We start from the raw sequence: 22,838 nt of genomic DNA, 5'->3' as shown, positions 1-22,838 counted from the left end.
CATGCCAGGTGCTATTTGAAGTGCTTTATCTGCACTAATTTATTTAATACTCATAATCCTTTCAGGCAAATATTATTGCTGTCCTCATTTTTAATTTAAAATGAAGAAACAGAATCAGAGAATTTAGGTAATGTGCCCAAAGTCATCTGGCAGAAACAGGATTCAAATGCCATCAATTTTGCCTAGAGCCTGGGCTTTAATCAGATGGCTGCTATTCTATAAGGGCCTACAGAGAGGGGGGTGGAAGGTACCAGAACCTACAATGGTTAGATGTTCTACCGGTTCAAGTTCCATGGTAAGAGATCTTAAGATGACGTGGCATATGGATAAAAGGAAAGAAAGTAGCATGATTATAGGATCCTAGTAATCAAGAAGATCTTACATTTCATGTTAGATATCAGAATAAAATGGAAACTCTAGAGTTGGGGGTTTTGTCACCAAGCTGACTTAAAAGAAGCCAGTTTTACTTTCTCTCTTTCTCTCTTTTAAAGTAATGGGTTCTATCATTAAAGATTAAAAATGCCTCTAGAACAAGCAATAACTGTAGTCTCTCTTCAAGATAAGTGATACTGTGAATAAAGAAGGTAGTACATTAGGAGAATAGTCCATTAGGCCTTCCTAATTTTACTTTATAATCTCTGACCCTATTTTCCACAGCCCCTTCAGGCCGCACTTGACCCCACAGCCAGCTTTTCTGTGGCCTCCTCTACCTTCCTGAGAAGCTTTCCTGCCCTCCCTCCTTTTCTCCAAATTGAATTCATCCTCTGACTGCACTTCTTTAGGATGTCACCCTCAGATTCTTCAGATAAGATGCACCACTCCTTTCATTCTTCTCCTAGTATTTACTTACATGTACTTTTATGTTATTCTACAACGTCCTATGTGTTCCTTCAGCCTCCCCTCCTACACTGCAAACCCTTTTCTGTTCTATCTTAAACATATCCAGAAAAGCATAAGGTTGGCCAGGTAGTAGTTACCAAATAATTCTACTTAGGAATCTCCTATCTGATATTGTCAGGAAATGAGATGTTTCAATATAGTGAATTTTCTCCAAGACTACATTTCAACCTTTTAAGCACCACTCCAGGCTTTTATTTTGATATTTTAAGTGGACATTTAAAACACATTCAGGGGCTCCTGGGTGACTCAGTCGGGTAAGCATCCGACTTCAGCTCAGGTCACGATCTCATGGTTTGTGGGTCCAAGCCCCACATCAGGCTTCACGCTGACAGCTTGGGGCCCGGAGCCTGTTTCGGATTCTGTGTCTCCCTGTCTTTCTGTCCCTTCCCCACGCATCATCTGTCTGTCTCTCTCTTTCAAAAATAAACAAATATTAAAAAAAACATATTCAGTATTTTCATGTCTTTTAAAAGAGTATATATCAACTGCAATTTGTCTTTTTTCGTTCATAGCATTCATATAAACCTCAGTTGTACTCACATATACAAAGATGCCATCTGAAGCTATTGGTATTCCTTGTTACCCTAACTGGTTCCAAATTCCATAGATATATAGTTCTATGACTGTTCTGGAGTTTTTCTTTATCTGATGATTTCCAGTAGACATTTATAAATTGTCATTTGTCTTAGTCTGTTCAGGCGGCTGTAAAAAATACTAGAGACAAGGTGCATTATAAATAACAAACATGTATTTCTCACAGTTCTGGAGTCTGGGAAGTCCAAGATCATGGGGCCAGCAGATTTGGTGACTGGTGAGGACCCACCTCCTAGACAGCTGTCTTTTCACTGTGTCCTCACCTTGCTGAAAGGGCAAGGAATTTCTCCAGAGCCTCTTACATAAGGACTATAGTCCCATTAATAAGGGCTCTACCCTCATGACCTCACTTCTCAAAGGCCCCACTTCCTAATACCATCACCTTACCAATTAGGATTTCAACACATGGATTTGGAGGGAACATAAACATTCAGTCCATTGCATTCACCTGACATATAACAAATGCTTTATTTTTGGAAAGAGGAAAGAAAATGAAAGGGTAGGGAAGAGAAGGGAAGGGAGAGGAGAGGAGAGAAAAAGGTTTGCTAAGAAAATCAAACCATTTTTAAAATTTTTAATGTACTTCCTATTCAAAGTTCTGTTTCAGATGTCTTGATTTCACAAATCTTGAGATATTTTATTTAACATTCAGATGGCTATCACCAAAAACAAAAGCAAATATTTATTGCACATGTTTATAAATATATAGGATTACATTAAATGCTGAAAATACCATAATGAACAAAAGCAGACAACATATCAAAGTGTGTAGATACATATTAGTTGGTAAGGTTTATAGCCCTAATATAATGGTTTTCAACCTCATGTGTTCAACACTTTGACGATGGCAGGCATATATGAGATGCACTGCCTTCCCCCCTTCAGTTCTAGCTGTAACTTTATTCACTTCTTCCATTAAAGAAAGCCTATCATAATGCAAGCAAGAATGACATTATTAGTGGGATCGTGTAGAATAATCTTGATTGTTTTTAAAAAATTTTTTTAACATTTATTCATATTTTGAGAGACAGAGCATGAGTGAGGGAGGGGCAGAGAGAGAGGGAGACAGAATCCAGAGAAGGCTCCAGGCTCTGAACTGACAGCACAGAGCCCAACGCGGGCCTCGAACTCACAGACCATGAGATCATGACCTGAGCTGAAGTTGGCCCCTCTTGATTATTTTTAATGAAAATAGATGGAGAATTCCCAAACTTTGAATATTGTTTTAACAAATTACTAGTAAAGCACCGATACCTAATAGAGACAAATATGTGCCTCTGTAAAATGTGGTCGATACCACTAATCTAAATGAAATGGACCACTGTCTCCCAATACCTATTTAAATTAAATTTCTCCCAGAGAAATCATTAATCATATTAATTCCTTCAGAACATCTTTTAAATTCATCCATACCATTTTAAATATTATATTTTGGGGTGCCTGGGTAGCTCAGTAAGTTAAGCATCCAACTTCGGCTCAAGTCATGATCTCACAGTTCGTGAGTTTGAGCCCCGCATCGGGCTCTGTGCTGACAGCTCAGAACCTGGAGCCTCCTTCGGATTCTGTGTCTCCCTCTCTCTCTCCTTGCCCGCCCCCACCCCCCTGCCCCGCTCTGCTTGTGCTCTATCTCTCTTTCAAAAATAAATAAACATGCAAAATTTTTCTTAAAATATTATATAATTTTTTTCAAATTCTACACTTAAAAGAAGACTCCTGAGATTAAGCTCACTATATTGCAATCTTATAATAAAATCTGAATTCCACACTATTTAACTATAGAAATGTACTTGCAATCACTCTTGTGCTTAAAGGCTGACATCATTGATACATTCTTTCATTTATTTAGTGCCTGCCATATTCCTTAAAACTGTTCCTTAATTGCTTTACGTTTGCATGTTTTTATCTTCACTTCCTCTAACTTAAATTTTGATTTACTCTGGGACCCTCATATCAATTAATGCAGTTTTTACAATATGTGTTGAACTGAAGAATCACTACTGTGTTGTTTAATGTATAATATTTTCCTGATCATCACTCAATTGTTTCATCTCTATTCTTGTTGAGGCAGGTTCACTAAAGAAAATCAGAAGCTCATGAAGGGTTTTCAGCAAGTGCATAACATGAGGCTAGAGCAGTAAGTTCACCTGAGAGAAAGGGAACTCTAGGGATTTGTAGAGCTGGGGCCTCATCTGAAGGACTATGGGATTTTGTTCACGCCACTCTTAAGGAAGCAATTTCCTCAGGCAAAGGAACGGCATGCAAAGACAGAGTCAGTCACAGCTTGGTGTGGACCATGGGACCTCTGAAATGGCAGGCCAGGTGAAATATTAAGAAGATTTTTAGCTCAGGTCCAGGAAAGGCACAGGAGTAATGGGAAGAAGAGTTGGAATCCATTCTTGGTTCTCTTCATATCCATCCCCTTTTTCATTTGTTTTGGTAACTTTCACTTTCATTCATTTCCATGGCTTAATTTTATTCTTCCCCTGCCTTTTATTTGGAGGAGATGATTATTATATGAACTCTAGAAATTGTAATTCTTGAATTTACATAAAAATGTATTAATTTATAAAATATTTTCATAAATATTATTCATTCATCCAACAACTATGTATTGAGCATCCTATTCTATGCCAAACACTGGGACGTAAACATGAACAAGATAAAGTTTCAACCTTCAGAGAACTTATAGGTAAGAGAAGAAAGCAAAATCCTAAACAAGTGAGCAGCATAGAGGTAAAGATGTATGATAGAAAGAGGTAATAGGAAATAGATAAGAGACCTTGGTAGGAAGTTGATGGGTGACTCTGGGTCACAAACAGTTTTTATTTGCCTACACATAATTTTTTTTAATTGAGATGACATTTTAAGACAAATAAAAATAAAAGATATCCAGCTTCCCTTAATAAAATAGATAGAAAGCTGGGCTCTCATATCCACAAGGTTACAATCAACTCCAGTGACATAAAGCTACCTTCTGTAAGCATGGCGGTGATTTCTACACTGGTAATCACTCTAAAACAGTATATGCATGGTATTGCTACATAACCCAACTAGCTTCAGCTAACCTCTGAGCTGGAGAAGAGGAAGATAGGCATGACAACATTGCATACTATGCAAAGAAATGTGGGATTTACTGTGAAGGCAACAAGTATAACTAGAGAGATTTAAGTAGGAGGGTATTATGATCTGACTTGAGTCTTAGAATGGCCACTGTGATGTCTGTGTGGAGGATAGATTGGAAGGGTACAAGACCAAAGGTGAGAACATCTGAGGATATTACAGTATTCTACTCAAGGGATGACAAAAGACTTATCTAAAGAAATAGTAGTGAAGATGGAGAGAGGGAGATACAGTTATTTAATGGAATTGGATGGTGACAAGGGAAAAGATAAATGGAAGAATGTGTCTAATAGTTTAGATTCAGCAGCTTTGCATATGGGGATATCACGCACTAAAATGTGGATGGTTGCAGCATTCCACATATTTGTCTGCAGTGTGCCCTTACTGCTCCCTCATTAAGAAGTGAAGTCAAATTCCCCTGCCCTTGACTCTGCCTGGCTTTAGTGACTTGTCTGTAACCAATAGAATACAAAGGAAGTGATGCTGCATGACTGCAGAAGCTATACATAAAAGGCCATACTAATTTCTCTTAGTTCTCTTGCAACACTTACTTTCTAGAGACTCCCTCCATCTGGGAATGCTCCCTCTTAGAAACCAGCCACGGCACTATGAAGGTTGGGGGATTCACATGGAGGGTACATGTAAGCACTCTGGCTGACAGCCTCAGATGAGCCTAACCTTCAAGTCATCCTTGTCAAGGTGCCAGACATGTGAGTTAAGAAGCCTCCAGAGCATTCTAGTCCCTAGCTACTCAAGTCATCCCAGCTGTTTGAGTCTTCAGAGCTGATGACATCAAAGTGCAAAGAATGCATCCCTGCTCTGCCTTGTCTGTCTACACTCCAGATACTCCCTCTTATAACATTTTCTTTCAGAACCCAGTTGGTATGCGTGAGAAGCCCTAGCCATATGGAGAGGTCATGTGTTGACGCCAGTCAGTTGCCTCAGTGAAGACCAGCCTTTGAATCACTACAGCCATCCCATGAGACATTAAGTGAAGAAGCCTCCAGATGATTACAGCCTTTAACTGTGAGTCACCTCCAGCTGTTTGTGTGATCCAGCTGAAACCCCAGACATCATGGAACAGAGATAAGCTATCCTCACTTTACCCTACCTGAATTCTTGATCTATAGAATCTAGATGAAATTTGATTGTTATTTGTAGCACTAAGTTTGGAACAGGGATATAGAGGCAAAACTCAGTAATTGTTGGCTACTTTTAAAATCATTATTACTTCTTACAGCTGGCCATTTTATATGTGTGTTTATAACTCAGAAGCAAGGTCTGTCTTAATAAAGATATACATATAAATATATGAGTTATCATCAATTAAGCGATTAGGAACATGGAAGTAGATAAATTAATCCAAGCCATATGTAGAATGCAGAGTAGGAAGTCAAAAATTTTAAGAATCCCAAAGGTTAAAGAGAAAAGGCAAGACAGAATGAAAAACAAAAATCTATAGAGGTAAGATCAGGGAAGAATCATAACATGGAAATCAAAGTTGAAGATAGTTTATTTAGGAGCATTGTAATCAGCACTAAAAAATAATGGTAGAAGATGTCATTGTGATCATTAAAAAATATCTGTTGAATTTTAGTAACTAGACTGAGGGAGAGAGTGAGAGATTGTCTAAGTGAAAACAAAAATTAAAACTAGTCCTTCAAAGCAAACAAACAAACAAACAAAAAACACCATGGCAATTAAAAAAAAAGCCTCCTTCAAACACAGGACCTAACAGTAGACAGCAAGAGTGAGAATGGGGATCTTTAGGTTTGTTTCATAGATGAACAAGACTCGAGTATATCCTGTGTTACAAGGAGATGGCCAATAGAGAGGCTGAAAATAAAGAAGAGAGAGGGGAAAATTTCTAAAAAGAAATGTAAATATAATTTAAATTGAAGAGAATAAAACGCAGGCAATTTATTTCAGATTATGCGTCTATTTTCTGTTCTGGAATTACTATTCACGGTTCCTAAATAGTAGGCCAGTTTTCCTTCTAGGAGGCCATAGAAATTTTCCTCTTAAGACAAATAAGGAAATGAATGCATAAACAGTCCGTTTGTAAAATTCTTCACATTTTACCAATTTTTGATGACACAGTGAGATAAAATCACACTCTTGGTTGTTGGTATGGCTTTCAGTAATTAAATATTTTTCATGGTGTATTGTTAACCACGGTTAAGTTAAAAAAAATGTTCTTAAACATTATGTCTAATGTAATTCCATTACATATTTATATGGGTATATACACACAAACACCTACACACACAAGTACAATGCATAAAACACATATTGCTATATATATATATATTTATATACATAGACACATATTTGTATTTTTGTGTGTGATGTGAGAAAAATGTTTGGGATAACCTCTTCTGAAATGTTACTAGGAATTATCTCAGATGATGGGATTATAGATCCTATCTTTGCTCTTTATGTTTCTGTATTTTATATAATGGGCAGGTATTAATTTTGTAGTAAAAATCAGCTTTCATAATAACAAAGATAATTTTTAAAATAATATTTTCTTTAAAAGGTCTTAATTTTCATGTATAAAGAGATTATTTTATACACTCCCTAAAATCAGAGAAATTAAACTAAAATAGTTTTTCAAAAAATGGTATTTTGTCTTTTAATTAAAGACAAACTGCTTTGGATGAGATCATTGTTTCCATAAGCATACTGAATTTACTTCACCTATTAAATGCAAAAGAACACAGTTTTTAACACTTTTATATTGACCTATAAGAGCAATATTGCAAGAAAGACTGTAACTACACAAAAGCGTTTCTAATATACTTGGTGATATATGCAGTATAATGCATATAAGCTACAATGAAATTAGGAAAACATCAGGAGCAATTTGTTTTCTTATAATCTCCTTGAAGACCACTATTATTTTCTTGTTTAGCTTTGTTGATTTCATTCTCTAAGCTATGCATAACAAGTAAAACATATCCTTACTTTTATTGTTGCATAATTATGACAGTATGAATGAATGAATGAAAGAGAATTAACACAGAAGAAAATGAAGCTCCTTAAACTTTAAGGAATTTCAAGTCTTCTACTCAAAAGAAATGTTCGAAATGTAAATGGTATTACATACATACAAAAATGTGATCAGGCAAAGTGTGAAATATATTCAGATAATACTTATCAGTCAGAGAAGCTTGAAGGAACAAGCTTTCTCAAAGTCCTGCCCAGTGTTACCTTTTAAGATGCCTTTCAAAAGAGAAATTTAAATGGACAATACATTCTGAAGAAAACAAAATAGGCAACAGATAACTCCCAGGTAAAATACTGTCTTCACTTTAGTTCCTTAAACATGTCATCAAATGCCGGCTAGAGAACAATCAATATCAATTACTGCCAAGATTTTAGATTCATAATTTTTCTAAGTAGGGTTTTGTGAGTCACCTAAGGTAAGTGTCTTGTAACTTAGTTTGATTGATGTCAGGCACAATCTTGATTGTCATAAAAGTTTTGGTAGACTCTTAAATCCTTTCATTCATTTTACAGATATCAGGAAAAACATTTTGTGCCCTACCTTTATTGAGAGATTATTTTTAAATGATTGAAGAAGACAGGGAGAGACTGTACTCCTGAGATGGTGAGGCACTTTACTTTAAAATCTTTGTAATCTTTTCTGGGGCACCTGGGTGGCTCAGTTAAGCGTTCTATTTCGGCGCAGGCCATGATCTCACAGTTTGTGGGTTCAAGCCCTGTTTTGGGCTCTGTGCTGACAGCTCAGAGCCTGGAGCCTGCTTTGGATTCTGTGTCTCCCTCTCTCTGACCCTCTCCCACTCACTCTCTGTCTCTCTCAAAAATAAACATTTAAAAATAAATAAAATAAAATGTATTTAATCTTTTAAAGGGTACTCAGGTGTACCTAGTAGAATATCAGGTAGATCCCAGCCAGCTGCTGCTGCCAACCTAATTCTGGGAACCAGAGAGGGTTCTGATTTGTGCTTCTCAGTTTAGGGGATTCTGACACCCAAAACCCACCTTCCACTGTTGCTTCAGTTCATCTCCCCTCTCACCCCTTCATGCTTGGACTGTCTCAAAGTTTCTTCTAACCCAGGACACAGCTAGAAAACCTGAGTTCCCCAGAGGAATTCCAGGAAGGGCCCATCCTGTGTGTAAGGTTGTGATTGATATGCTTCAGATTTATCTTAATTCTAGAAAAATCACATCTCAGAGTGGATACTAAATCTTTGTAGAAGAGGCATGACCAAAGTTTCTTCCAGTTACAATTTGTGACCAAAAATAGAACTTAAGTTCTGTAATGACATAAAAAAGCAGATAAGATTTTTTCATTGAATTTTTGGTGGTTCTGTCAAATGTTTTAACATCATCTTACCTGCAAATATACTCTGTGAAATCCAATTTGAAATGGATATAACAAGTAAGAAACAGTCTCACAGTATAATCTTCTGTATGTTACTTTAATTAATATGCACACCCATCTCAGATTCCTGTGGGATGAGTGACAAACAGCACATACATAATTCAAACCAACTCTAAATATTGGTTCCAATTTTCTTTCCATAAACTCTCTTTCTTTCCTAAAACTTTCTTTCCTAAAACTCCCTCTATACATGTATATATAAACCTTGTGTTAAGGAGTACTCCAAGGTGGCATAATTGACTGACTTAAGTCTCATCTCTTATCCCTAAATCTTCGTGCCTCGGGTAAAATGCTAATGCTTAGGAGATTGTTTAAAAGGCAGGACACAGGGAAGATAAGACTGGAGGCAAATGTTGGCATAAGCCACAAATTAATTCATCAATCTCCAGAAACAGAAAGCTGATGCTAATAGTAATTGAATTGACAAGTTTCTCAATTTTTTTTGAGAACAAGATGTAAATTAAGTATATATGTGATTTGAAAGTTGCATGTAATATAGAAGTCAGTGAAGTCATGGTATTATATGAGTGAATATTCGGTTCATATTGAGTATGTTTTCCCTTTTTAAAAAGTATATTTGATTAGAACATCTCTGTGGAAGGAAGCCAATTGTTTCCTGTGCTCTCAGTATCAGAGAAAGATCTGCTTTGGCATAAATCCTTTTCTTCCAAAAAAAAAAACTAAATCAAGAAATGATTAATTAAGTTGGTACTTTAACACTTAACCATTTTGCCTCTTTTTATTATCAGTATAAAACTTGATACACATTCTCTTCTGTCTTACTTATCTGCTCATCTATATTCCTACTACCTAAATATTACTTACACATCTGGTACTTTGTGTATGCTCTTTGTTCTAACTTCCATTTACACAAAAGTAAATTCTTTTTTAAGATTATTACAACTTTTGGCTTCATGTTGCAGTTTAGCAATCTTCTGGGTCAGAGTGGAATCTAAAAAGGTACATGATAGCTATTCTTGAGTGTTTGCCTGTGTTTCCACACATGACATAGGCTAATTCGTATCCACAAGTAATCTTAAGTAATGGAAATTAAAAAAATAGAATAATTCACTGATTAGGATGAGTCACTTCCAGTAAACGCAAACCTTTTAGTAAGAACATGAAACCTATATTAAACAGCTGAGGGCGTTTGCCATGGTTTCCTGGTCATGTTGGACTGCAGTGACAGGAAATCAGTTGGTCTGTAAATCAGAATTGCTTATTGATCACATTTATTTCTTAGCAACCTATTATGGGGATGATCAGTGCTATCTCACAGTCTCTGTTTCTTGAGAGTTCAAAATGTTATAAACCTTTTTTATGATTTTCTAACCACTTAGTTTTAAGAGAATATGACTCACTATATTGTTTGTATAATATATGCATAATGATTTTGGAAGCAAAGAGATATTCTTAATTCAGAAAGAACATGAAATATCTATCAGGTTGTAATGTGCTGAGCCTTATTTTCCAGTGCACATAATGAGTCATGGAACAAAATGGATGATAAGAGTAGATAATTAAGAAAGTATGATAAGGAAGTCAAACTTACATCATTACCTGGCAAATTAGAGAAACAAAAGGTTAAAAAACCTTATTTTCTAGACACATCTCAGGCCATGCATCCTACAGCCACCACTGAACTTCTTACTCTATCTCGAATAATCCAGGCCCTTGCACAGTGCTGCACCGTTTTTACATGGGGACACTTGTTCAGAATATCCTTCTACCCCACCTTTGTTATTGAAATATACTTCTTCCTATAGAACCTTGTTCAAATGCCCCTCTTCTGAAATGTCTTCCCAGAATCCTCTGAACTTTCACGAGTCTTTGTTCATACATTGTTTCCTTTTAAAAATTAATTATACTAATAATTAATGTAATAAATAATATTCATTCTCAACATCTACCCCCCCCCCAGAAAAACAAGAAGCTTAGCATGCCCTTTTCCCCAGTCTTCACTCACCTGAGATGGTAAAAGGATCTTTTATTTTTTTTTCTCTTTTTTTTTTTTTTTTAATTTTTTTTCAACGTTTTTTTTTAATTTATTTTTGGGACAGAGAGAGACAGAGCATGAAAGGGGGAGGGGCAGAGAGAGAGGGAGACACAGAATCAGAAACAGGCTCCAGGCTCTGAGCCATCAGCCCAGAGCCCGACGCGGGGCTCGAACTCACGGACCGCGAGATGGTGACCTGGCTGAAGTCGGACGCTTAACCGACTGCGCCACCCAGGCACCCCAGGATCTTTTATTTTAATTTCAGGGTGTGTTTTTTTTTTGTCTTTATAGTATATTCTGGCGGTTTCATTTTATTGGTTTCTTTGCCCACATTGTTCCTATATCCTACTTTTTTAGATTCATTCTCTGTTTTGCTGAGCTGTGTTCTTCAGTAATTTTTAAAAAAATGATTCATAGGTAGTAAATTCTCTGTCTTTGCATATTTAAAAAAGCAAATCTATATTTTGCTCTCCCACATGAGGGAGTTTGGCTGGGTAAAGAACTCCAGGTTATTTTTTTTTTCTTTCAGAATTTTGATGATATTTCTCTTTTGTCAACCTGTATCCAAGATTGCTGATTTTAATTAGAACTCTTTCATAGGCAATCTGTTTTTTTCTCTTGAGAAACTTAGGATTTTGTCTTTAGATTTGGCATTCTGAAATTACATTGGGGTGTGTCAAAATGTAGACAGTATTTTTCTCTTCATGCTACTTTTTGGATCCTTTCAGTATTTTGAATGACTCACTTACATGGTTAAGTTTCTTCAATTAGTTTGTAGTTTGGGGTTGCTATTTATATTTGTGGTTGAGTATCTTTATCATAACAGGATATTTGAAATGTATTTTATCAGATCAAAGGAGAAGCGCTTTTGCAGTAGGTGCCATTAAATTCTGAATGTAGATGACTGCTTTGGATGTTTGGAAGGGGGGGTCACACTGGGAAAATGTGCATATAACTTTTATTTAGGGTCTGAGGGCTTCTCGGCCCTGGTGGTTGTTACACCTTATCTGGGGGTATCCTGTGTCAGAACTCGCATTTCAGATTATCCCATTCCCAATTTGTTCCTGTGGACAAAGAGAATAAGTGGTTCTCCTTCCTTCCATCTTTGCTGTGGATTCAAAAGTTCCAGGTTAGCTCAGACTCTGCTTTCCTTCATCTCCAGCCCCAACCTTCATACAAGGGACTCTCTCCTAAGGAAGTAACTCACTGTGTGTATGAAACAGTCCTCTAGGATTTATCCCAAGGCAAACACTACTATTGCCATCCGCTTTGGGGAGCTGGGGGGGGCAACCGGCTGGCCCAAGCTATTCAAATAAGTCTTTAATTAATTGCCCTAACTGTCCACAGGGGCCCCTCCCTCTCTGATTTGTTCAGTCTGAGCACATTTCTCCTAGTTTTCTTTAGGAAATGCTTAAATAATGTAGAGCTATCTCCAGTTATAGCCTTTATATTTTTTTCTCTTTTCTGCTTTCTCCAGCTAGATGATACTATTTATCTGTTCCTTACCATCAAAAAATTCCTCAAAATTTCTGGTCTGCTGAGTTTATCTTTTTTTATTTAGGCTGTGTTATGGATTTATTATCTAGTGAAACGTTTTCTATAATGTCTATGTATTTCAGTAGAATCTCTGCAATTCCTATAGGTACAAAACAGTAGCTAGAGCATGTTTTCATTCATAACTTTCATGAATGTATTGCATTGTACACTAGAGTGATTGTTCTCTGCTCACATAAGTCTCATTTGCTGGAAAATCACTCCTGGATGACAGCACGGTAATTGTAGTGGTAATCTGTAAGTGGAGAGACTGCATGAACAGAGCACAGAAATAGAAAAACATGAGGCCTCATGGAAGAGAGAATTCTTATTTTTCTGTTAATGGAAAACAATAGAAACTGGTGAGAAGGATGGGAGGGAGAGGGGTGTATATGGAGAAAATAAAACTCTAGAATAATGGGAAACTTTTCATGTGGGATTTAGGTTGTTCTTTTTTTTTTTCTTCTTTTTTTAAGTTTTTATTTTACGTATTTTATTTTTTTAATTTTTATTTATTTTTGAGAGAGAGAGAGAGAGACAGACAGAGAGACAGAGAGAGACCGAAAGAGAATCCAAAGCAGGCTCCAGGCTCTGAGCTGTCAGCACAGAGCCCAATGTGGGGCTCGAACCCATGAACCACGAGATCATGACCTGAGCCAAAGTTTGATGCTTAACCAATTGAGCTACCCAAGTGTCCCTTATTATTATTTTTTTAAGTAATCTCTACACCCAACATGAGCTCGAACTCACAACCCTGTGATTAAGGGTCGCATGCTCCACTGACTGAGCCAGCCAGGTGCCCCTCATTCAGGTTGTTTGTAACCCTTTACTGAGCCCCAATTCTCCCATTTGGGAAAGAGAACATAGCTACAAGACACCTATATTCTTTTCCTGTTTAAATCACTGTGTGATTGTATGAATTAGATATTAAAACTCAATAGAGTTTATCAGACCACTGATCTTCTCCCAAAACCCTCCAGATAGAAACCATATGATTTGCACTCATCCTAAAATGAATAGGACCAGACTTCAGTAAAATGGGAGAACCTGCTCTTTTCTGTGATGTGTGAGCAGTTCTCTTTTCCCTCAGACACTTCTCCACTACTATTCTTGATTTTCCCTCTTTCAGGCACGATTTCCCAGTGATTTACTTTGTGGTTAATTCTGCAAATTTCTGATAAGGCATTAACTGATAAGGAAAGTGTTAGCTAGTAAGGGCTGAGGGCAGATGCTTTATAGAGTTATATACAGTTTTTTGAGGCAGCATTTAATTGAAAGCATTATTTTTAAATTTTTCAAGACTTTTTCAGTTAAATTTTTTTTAATGGTTATTTTTGAGAGAGAGAGAGAGAGACAGCGTGAGTGGGGGAGGAGCAAGAGAGAGGAAGACACAGAATCTGAAGCAGGCTCCAGACTCTGAGCTGTCAGCACAGAGCCCGATGTGGGGATCGAACTCACGAACTGTGAGGTCATGACCTGAGCCCAAGCCGGAAGCCTAACCGACTGAGCCACCCAGGTGCCCCCAAGACTTTTTTAGCTGTAAGGAGAAAGATCAACATATAAAAATGTGGTTGAACAAATTTGCCATCAAAGACACACACACACACACACACACACACACACACACACACCATTGGAGCCTCCTTCAATGACACGTGATTCTATAGCATGATTATCTAAATTAAAAACATAATTAATGCAGAAGTCCTAAAATGCTAGTATAATGATATACAGTGACATTGATATTTGAGAACAGGCATACTCCTGTAAACCTTTTCAAGTTCTAGTCCAGGGTCAAATAGACATTTCTCTCCTGCCTAACTATCAAGTTTCAGTCTATAGCAAATCACAGCTTTTTTTTTTTAATAGTCTTATGCATCTTCATTGAAAGTGTGTTTTTTGTTTTTTTTTTTTCCTATTTGAGGCTAAATGACTTGTTTCTGATTCTTTGCATTCATACAGATATCAAAACATTTCCACATATTTCTGCCAGGATGCTATAGTCTTAAATTGGAGCTAGAAAGTTTTAGGGTGAAAGCTAGTCAACATGAAATATTTCTTATAAATTTTCTTAGTTGATAGCATTAAACTTTGCTCTACACAGACCAAATTCAAACAGATAAAACCCTTGATTTCTACAATGAGCAATATAAGAGAGATCTTGTTGATTCACACCTAAATGACTTAAAAACTTAAAAAAATTATCAGTTGAATGAAGAAATATTTAGCACCCGCAATTTTATTTGTGAGAAGACAAATACTCACCAATATCAACATTTATCAAAATGAGGTTGCTATCTTCAAAAGTTTCTACAAACTTTTTAACTGTGAGTTTTCAATTTAACCCCAGTTTAAAAAACAATCTACACACCCAGAATGGTTAGAAGCTACAGACCAAGACCACTAAGTGGGGCTGAGAATACAGAGCAACTGAAATTCTTATGCGGTGCTAATGAGAATTGAAAGGGCACAATGGCAGTATCTACCAAGGCTTAATAAATGCACAGTCCACGCAGGCAACTCTACTCTCAGGTACTTACCCACAGACCTCCCAGAAATGCACACATTTGGGCTTCAAAATACCCTCCCAAGAAATTTATATCAGCATCACTTATAATAGCCCCAAATTGGAATGAAGCAGGGCAAACACAGGCCAGGTATGAATCATGAGATTGAGACATGTTTCAAAAAACCATGCAGCACGAATATTAAATTCATGAATCACGCTGTGTATTGTACAACTTTATCACACAAGTTAGTTACACAAGAAAGGTAGAAGAGGGAATTAACGAACTACTTGGAAGAGAATCTGGCAAGGAGGCATCAAATGCCAGGAGCGAGGCACACGTGTGGTCCTGTGACAAACATTGGCCAGAATTGTAGTCAGGCTGCCTTCTGGGCTGACAAAGCCTCTGGCAGTCCAGCTGGAACAGTATCTCCACAAGTACAGCATGGGTGGTCCTCCAGTCTTTGAGCCGCTACTAATCAGCAACTTCTTCTAGGGAGTCTGTATAGCTGGGTGTAATGGTTACACCTGAGGGTCTTTGCCATGTCAGTTCGGTCCACTGGGCCTCACCAAAGTCTTTCCGAGGATGTTGGCAAACTACTCTAGCTTATCTCTAGGGATACTTTAAGTTCTACACTGGGGGCTGACAAACTGCTAGAGAAGTTCACATTGGCTGCTGTGATTTCCTTTTGTCATATTGTTAGTTTATTCTCTATCTTCTAGGAGTATGTATCACATACAGGGTATGTGACATGGAAACAAACTAAATGCCCAGCAACAGTAAAATGAATTGTGAAACAGCCATATAATGGAATACTCCAAAGCAATGAAAAAGAATGAACTACTACTAGATGCTACAACATGGATGAATTTCACAATAAGTTGAATAAAAAAGCCAGGCACAGTAGAGTATATGCTGTAAGATTCATTTATAAAAGGGTAAAAAAAAAAACATGCAAGCAAAACTATAATCAGAGAACTGGTTTCCTTTTCAAAGGGTCTATTGATTGCGAGACAGTACCAGGAAGACTTCTGGGGTGCTTGTATTACTCCATATCCTGATCTGGAGTTGCAATTACCCCTGGGAAGAAGGCTCCACTGCCCAAGGTATGGCTGCATAGGCATTGCTCACCCACTGCGCTATAGCAGATATGGAAGGTGCTCCACCCATATCCTTTTAGATCTCCTCATAAGTCTTGTGCTTCCTTATGAGTCCCTCAGCTTCTATATGTTGCACTTTTGACAGCACACAGCTGTAATCTTCAGAAGACTACCCTTTGGCCAAACCTGCATAGAGCTGGAGGTGCCAGGGAACTTGTGTCTCTCAAAGGGCAGCCTACATACAGTGACTGACCGATGAGGAAGAGTGAAAGCCCAGCTCCTTTTCCTCAAGATAAGGTAAGCTCTGAAATGTAATGTCCTCTGCATAGCTCCCTGTAAGATCAGGCTGAAGCTTGACCTAAAACTGCTCTCTTGCTTAACTTCTTTCCCTTCGTTGTTGGGCTTCCTGTATGCCTCTACTGGATTTTCTTGGAAGTACCGCCTTAACAAATCTCTTGCTCACAAATCCTCATGTCAAAGTCTTCCTTTGAGAATCAGACCTAATGAGAATCAGACCCCCCAATGGTCATATTGGAAATCCAGTATCATATGGACGTAGATTTCTTTCTCCTGCTACCCTTCCAAATACTTACTACTATTTTCTTATTGCCTAGAGTTTATACCCCAAACAGTTCCTTTTAGGGATCAAGGTCTTGAAAGGTTTCCATTAACTGAATGGGAACACAATCTGGGAGGCATGATTTATGAAACATCTGTCAATGATTTGCAATTTAGCAAAATACAGTATGATTAGCAACGCAGTCATCTGACAAGTCCCTCAGCCACCAGGAGACCCACCAAAGGCTGTGATGATGGGGGCAAGGAATGATGTTCAGGAAAGGTCTGAAGCACAAGCCTTGCCTGGAAAGGTGAGTTGAGTAGGGTAGGAGAGACACATTGCTCAGGCTATAAGCATCAGTGTCAGATTTTGATCACTTGGCCGCAGAAAGGGAAGGAAGAAGACCCAAAACGGAAACAGTTTTGAGCAGAAGATGATCCAACCTCATTTGTGATTTTTACGTAGGACTAGCCCTGAACTAAGTAATGTTTGTTAATTCTATGTATAACCAATGTAATGAATACATTTTATGATTTAATAAGTCATAATATACTATATATTATACTATAATATTTTTCAGTGGTTGAGAATGGGTAAGTTACTACCTGTCCCACAGGAAACCCAGATGACTTCATGAATTGAGTGAGATTTCAGGAGCTTGCTTAGTAAGAGTTAGTACAGTTATCCAGTGGGAAAGTACGTCAGTACTACTTATTCCAATTAAAACAGCTGATCAAATATTTTTTGCCCAAAATCCATTTTAAGTTTTAACAATGTGAACAGCTGGTGGTGTGAGCTTTAGAATTAATTACAGAGTGAGTCAATAAACATTAAGTTATGTAACATTTCAGACAGGAATCTTTAAAATAATATATTTTAAATCTATATCTCTCAATTTCAACTTGTATCCAAAATAATCTTCGATTGACCTTTTTAAATAGCTTGTGCAAAAAAATAAAGGTGTTAAATATTGCATGATTGCCTTAATTGGAGTAAATGGTAATAAACATTAACAAAAGAAACTGACACACAATGAGGTGAATAAAACAAAAAAATGTGTAAAACGTAAATATGTGCCTAGAAAAAAGGCTAGACTGAAGCACACCAGCAATTCAGTAGTGTTTCTCTCTGTATCCTAAAATGATTGAGGATCGATTTATTTCCTTCATCATGAAAAGTGTTGTTTATGAAAAAGATATCATAGAAGATCCTTCCTGCAAATCAAAGTTCCCTCAAATAATGGCTTAGTTGTTTGATGAATGTCACCTGATCACAGGCATGTTTTATGAAAATATATTATTAGAAAGGCTTGTGCAAATTAAGTAGACTCACTTTGATCTCTTTCAATTACCATATACTGCCTAGGAAACATTCTAAAATAAAGGAGTGTTGCAGACCAAAATAGAACTGTTGGTAGTGGTGAGATTAAACAATCAGATATTTTTCTAACATCTGTTTCCTTGATGGACAAATACTGAAAAGGAAAGGATAAATATATCCAAACATACACACATGACCTTTACCTGGTGGAAAAGAAACTATATTTGTGCAGGGCTCCCTTAAGTAATTGCTCAATGACTCCCTTGCAGGTTATAAATGTCAACCAGTTTGAAGGTATGGAAAAGGAGAGAGAAAAATGGAACAAATTTCAGAGAAGAGGCACAGCTGATGAGAACAGCATTCTTATCAATGAGGTTTTTAAATATCAAGTTTCCATCACACTGAAAGGGATCAGCTGTGAATCTGTGGGACGGTTTCTTTCATACTTGGCATTTCCTGTGAGTCACACCTTTCATCTGAGCATCTTAGAATATTTTATAAACACAAAACCTCAACAACATCTGCATTATTTTCTTTGTTTTATAAATGGATAATAAGTCATCAAAGAGCTTGTAAAGTTGACAAAGGTCACCTAGAATGAGATTGATTCCATATCAACACCTCCCTCCATCATGGTCTCTATTAGGATTCGAGAACTCCACAGCTTCCACATTCTGTAACGTGAAAGCTATGTCTTTAACCTTTTCGAAGTAATTTTTAAGGAGACATCTCTAGAAAAAAACTTCTCTATGTATCCATATACATAGATAAATAGCATCTAGCATCTAGTATCTAGTATCTAGGGCAAAAGAAATACCTAATAGTATACCACTCAACACCAAAAGAAACTGACACAATGTCAAAAACAAATAATCCAGTTAAAAAGTGTGCAAAAGACATGAACAGACATTTCTCCAAAGAAGACATACAGATGGCAAACAGACACATGAAAGATACTCAACATCACTCATTACCAGGAAAACAAATCAGAACCACAGTGAGATATCACCTCACACCTGTCAGAATGACTAGACTCAAAAACACAAGAAGCAACAAGTGGTGGCAAGGATGTGGAGAAAAAGGAACCCCTGTGTTCTGTTGGTGGGAATACAAACTGGTATAGCCACTGTGAAAAATGGTATGGAGGGTCCTCAAAAAAATTAAAAATATAAATATCAGATGTTCCAGTAATTGCACTACTGGGTATTTACCCAAAGAATATGAAAACACTAATTCAAAAGGATATATATACCCCTGTGTTTATTGAAACATGTTTTTAGCCAAGTTATGGAAGCATCCTAAGTGTCCATCAATAGATGAATGGATAAAGAAGATGTGATGTGTGTGTGTGTGTGTGTGTGTATATATATATATATATATATATATACACACAGTGGAATATTATTGAGCCATTAAAAAGAAAGATTTTGCCATTTGTAACAATGTAGATGGAACTAGAGAGTGTAATACTAAGCAAAATAAGTCAGAGAAAGATAGATACCATATTATTCCATTCATATGTGGAATTTAAGAAACAAAACAAATGAATGAAGGAAAAAATAAAGAGATAAACCAAAAAACAGACTCTTAACCGTAGAGAACAAACTGATGGGGGGAGGCAAGTCAAGGGATGAGTGCTCTTGACAAGCACTGAGTAATGTAGAGAATTGTTGAATCGCTATATTGTACACCTGAAATAAATGTGAACTGTGTTCAGTATACTGGAATTAAAAAAAAGAAAGAAAGAAAAAAAAAGAAATACCTAACAGTTTTATTTACTAAGTAGTTATGTTGGAACACTGTAATAATAGTAGTTGGTGTGATGTCCCAACAGATGGTGCTATGCTCATCCCTGACAATTTAAACTCCCGCAGGGCTCCTGACAGTTCCTTGTGAGTGACTACTGGACACCTGGGTTCCATTTGGGACCCAAGGCTTTACATCATCTGTGAACCAGGTGGAGTGAACAGCAGAGCTGGCGTTGGAGGAATTTGAGAATAGGTGAAAGAGACTCCACGGAGTTCTCATTCTCTCATTGTAGGAATTCTAGAAAGTTACCTGGTTGCAATAAAAATGCCTACTGCTGCCCTTTAAACTTAACTACTGCTGTGCTCTCCCTAGGAGAGAGGGGAACAGCTGGTCTCTCCTACCCAGTATGTATAGCCTATTGCTGTGTGAGGTTCAGCTATCTCCTCTTCAGACGAAAACCTCCAAAACTGTAAACTTTCTAAGTTGGTTTGCTTTACTCGTTTTACTTTTGCATTGTCTATGACTCATTCTCCAACCCACATGACCTTTATACCTATACAAATAAAATCAGTCTCTATTTATTTATATCTGAATCACACAAAAAGAACTAAACATGTTTTTGTAAATACTAGAAGTTTGTTTGGTTCAGCCAGATTTAAAATATAAGCATAAATGCAATTCGTTCCCAGGGACCCTGAAGGGACACCCCAAAGAACTAGGTAGTCCTCTGACCCAAAAACGAGCTTTGATAGCACATCTGTGTGCTTGCTAGTTGGATGAGAGGTGCTGGATGCAGTAAGATGCCCTGGACACAGGAAATGGTGGTTTTAATATTTTTTTAAATGTTTATTTATTTTTGCAAGAGACAGGGACAGAGCACAAGTGGGGGAGGGGCAGAGAGAAATGGAGATACAGAATCCGAAGCAGGCTCCAGGTTCTGAGCTGCCAGCACAGAGACAGGGCTTGAACCCATGGCAAGATCGTGACCTGAGCTGAAGTCAGACACTTAACAGAGCCCCTAGGAAATGGTTTTAAAGGAAACTGCAGGTGAGCAGTCACAAGAGTGGGATGCATAAACTACAGGCATGGATTGGCCACGGAACAGTTTCTCACACAGGCAAGTCTGTGAAGCATGTATTTGGGAGAAGAGCATCAAGGATTTGTTTTCTTTAACCAGTGATCGGTGATTCTCCTAAGCCACACCAAGAATGGCAGAGAGTTTCTAATTAGGCTCTGGTGAGGACAGAATACTCTGTTCAGAGTGAAATACAGTCCTTTTTTCAAATAAGAACTATAGAGAGAATACCTGCTAAGTGCCAGGCACCATGCAGGTTGAGCAGAAGATCAAGCCCCATGTTGGAAGATGAAAAGGAAAAGGACTTCTCACCTATCAGAGTTGGGCCTGGAGGTTCAGAACAACAGGAGGTTCCTCATCACAACTCGGAGGGCATGGAGGAGATGTTAGGCACTTTCACTTTCCTCTCTGGCCTCAGTTTACCCTTTTTTAAATGAGGGGGTTGGACTTCATGATTTCTAAGCCCTAAGGTTCTGATTCTAGCACCACATAAAGTTCACTTCAAAGTCAGTGAAAGATTTGCAGCAACATAAATAGACCTCAGGGTATAAACACTATGTTATCCAAAGGGAAAATAAAGATGACAGACTACATGTTTTAAAATAAACTCACTGTGGTTTTTAATTCTCAACTCCAACCTTGAGTTTTATGAGTATTGATTTCCTAAGAAAAGAAAGCCTACAACTGCTACCTTCCCTAAGTACCTTTCTATTCATTTTAAGTAGAGCCATTAAAAGTTTTCAGGCCCAATTATACATAACGTTCAGTTTAAATGTCCTTCTTACCCTCACCAAAAGGACCTTTCTTATGTAACTAAAACAAATGGTTTGATTTTGTACACAAAAAGTCAGGCTTGACATTTATTGGGCATTTATAAGAAAATGATACTGAAAAAAAAAAGCCATCTAAACTGTACTTCAGACATTGACATGAAGTGTCACTGACAACACAATGGGCACATCAAGAGACCTAGACCTAAGCATTTGTGACTTACTGAAGGTCACACAATTATTTTATGGATCTGCCTCATTCTCATGTTATGTATCCCTGACAGTAGACCTATAGAAATTTCCCAGCTCTACAGACAAGGAAATTGAGTTTCAGAAATAGTACGTTCTTGCAATAGTACTGTATTCAAAACAGATCTACCTATCTCAGAATCTCTTGCAGTTTTCCCCTCTACCTTGTGAGATTCTAGCATATAGTCCCTACTTTCCAAATTGGACATTCTCACATGATCAAATGGGAAGAATACCTTCATTTTTTGTCAGAGAATGAGAAAGAGGCAGTTGTAGAGGAGGGACAAGACAAAAAGTGATGTTAAAGATCTGCCACATTACTCTAAAATGTTTTCAGACTTACTTATCCTCAGCCCTTCCAGACCTTCTAGACTGCTACAGCCTCACCAGCCTCTGCTTCTCCATTTCTTCCTCTCTCAGAACTCCCTTTCTCTCATTTCCACTTACTAAAAAAGTGAACATCTTTTAAAGTCCATTTCATGAGTCGCTCCCCTTTCATGGGCTCCCCAATTACAGAGTGGAGAAAAGAATTCTTACTGACATAATAATACTCACCTGGCAGCATCATTAAAATGATTATATGACACCTCAGTCAGTAATAAAATGTAAAAAGAAAATAAATGTATTATTTCTCACTGTTAAAAATAAAACTTTAGTATGTCTGTCCATAGTTTTTATACTCACTCTTAGATAATGTTTTGGTATTGAAAGTTCCAGTCTAGTCTAATTATTACAAAACTGGCATCCAGTTCAATAAAGAATGAAAATATCTATAAACTCTTATTCAGTGCCAAGCTTTCCTCATTCCTCGGAGCAAGTTGAGGTGGTGGGTATGGTTGGCTGCTTAAGCAGTTCCTCCTCTGCTGCTTTCTCACTGTGCAAGCCACAGTTTTGGTCTCTCCAAAGTCAACCTAGGGAGAGAAGGACTAGAGGAAAGGGACCGGGTTCCATGCCT

At 37.5% G+C, this 22,838-nt stretch overlaps 1 protein-coding gene and 1 long non-coding RNA gene across 8 annotated transcripts in view; one reads left to right on the top strand and one right to left on the bottom strand.

The window, feature by feature from the left end:
* The window catches only part of PPP1R1C (protein phosphatase 1 regulatory inhibitor subunit 1C), a 127,571-nt gene extending 126,052 nt beyond the window's left edge, over nt 1–1,519 (bottom strand). The window contains exon 1 of one of the 3 annotated variants that reach the window (XM_019838341.3): nt 1,441–1,519. The gene's annotated coding sequence lies outside the window, so the exon portion shown is untranslated. The remainder of the gene's footprint in view (nt 1–1,440) is intronic. The other 2 variants (XM_006935395.5, XM_003990915.6) reach the window with 2 other exon arrangements.
* The window catches only part of LOC109502767, a 76,119-nt gene extending 55,984 nt beyond the window's left edge, over nt 1–20,135 (top strand). For 3 of the 5 annotated variants that reach the window (XR_002744881.2, XR_006583386.1, XR_006583387.1), the window contains 5 exons: nt 5,487–5,640; nt 8,137–8,227; nt 16,307–16,458; nt 18,310–18,498; nt 19,915–20,135. This is a non-coding gene — a long non-coding RNA (uncharacterized LOC109502767). Of the gene's footprint in view, nt 1–3,182; nt 3,629–5,486; nt 5,641–8,136; nt 8,228–16,306; nt 16,459–16,896; nt 17,031–18,309; nt 18,499–19,914 lie in introns of those variants that run through there. The other 2 variants (XR_006583388.1, XR_006583389.1) reach the window with 2 other exon arrangements.
* The last annotated feature ends 2,703 nt before the right edge of the window (nt 20,136–22,838 follow it).

Source organism: Felis catus, chromosome C1 (assembly GCF_018350175.1).
Source record: "Felis catus isolate Fca126 chromosome C1, F.catus_Fca126_mat1.0, whole genome shotgun sequence".
Taxonomy (NCBI): domain Eukaryota; kingdom Metazoa; phylum Chordata; class Mammalia; order Carnivora; family Felidae; genus Felis; species Felis catus.
Note: the sequence above shows the minus strand (reverse complement) of the source record. Positions and strands in the feature narration are given on the sequence as shown.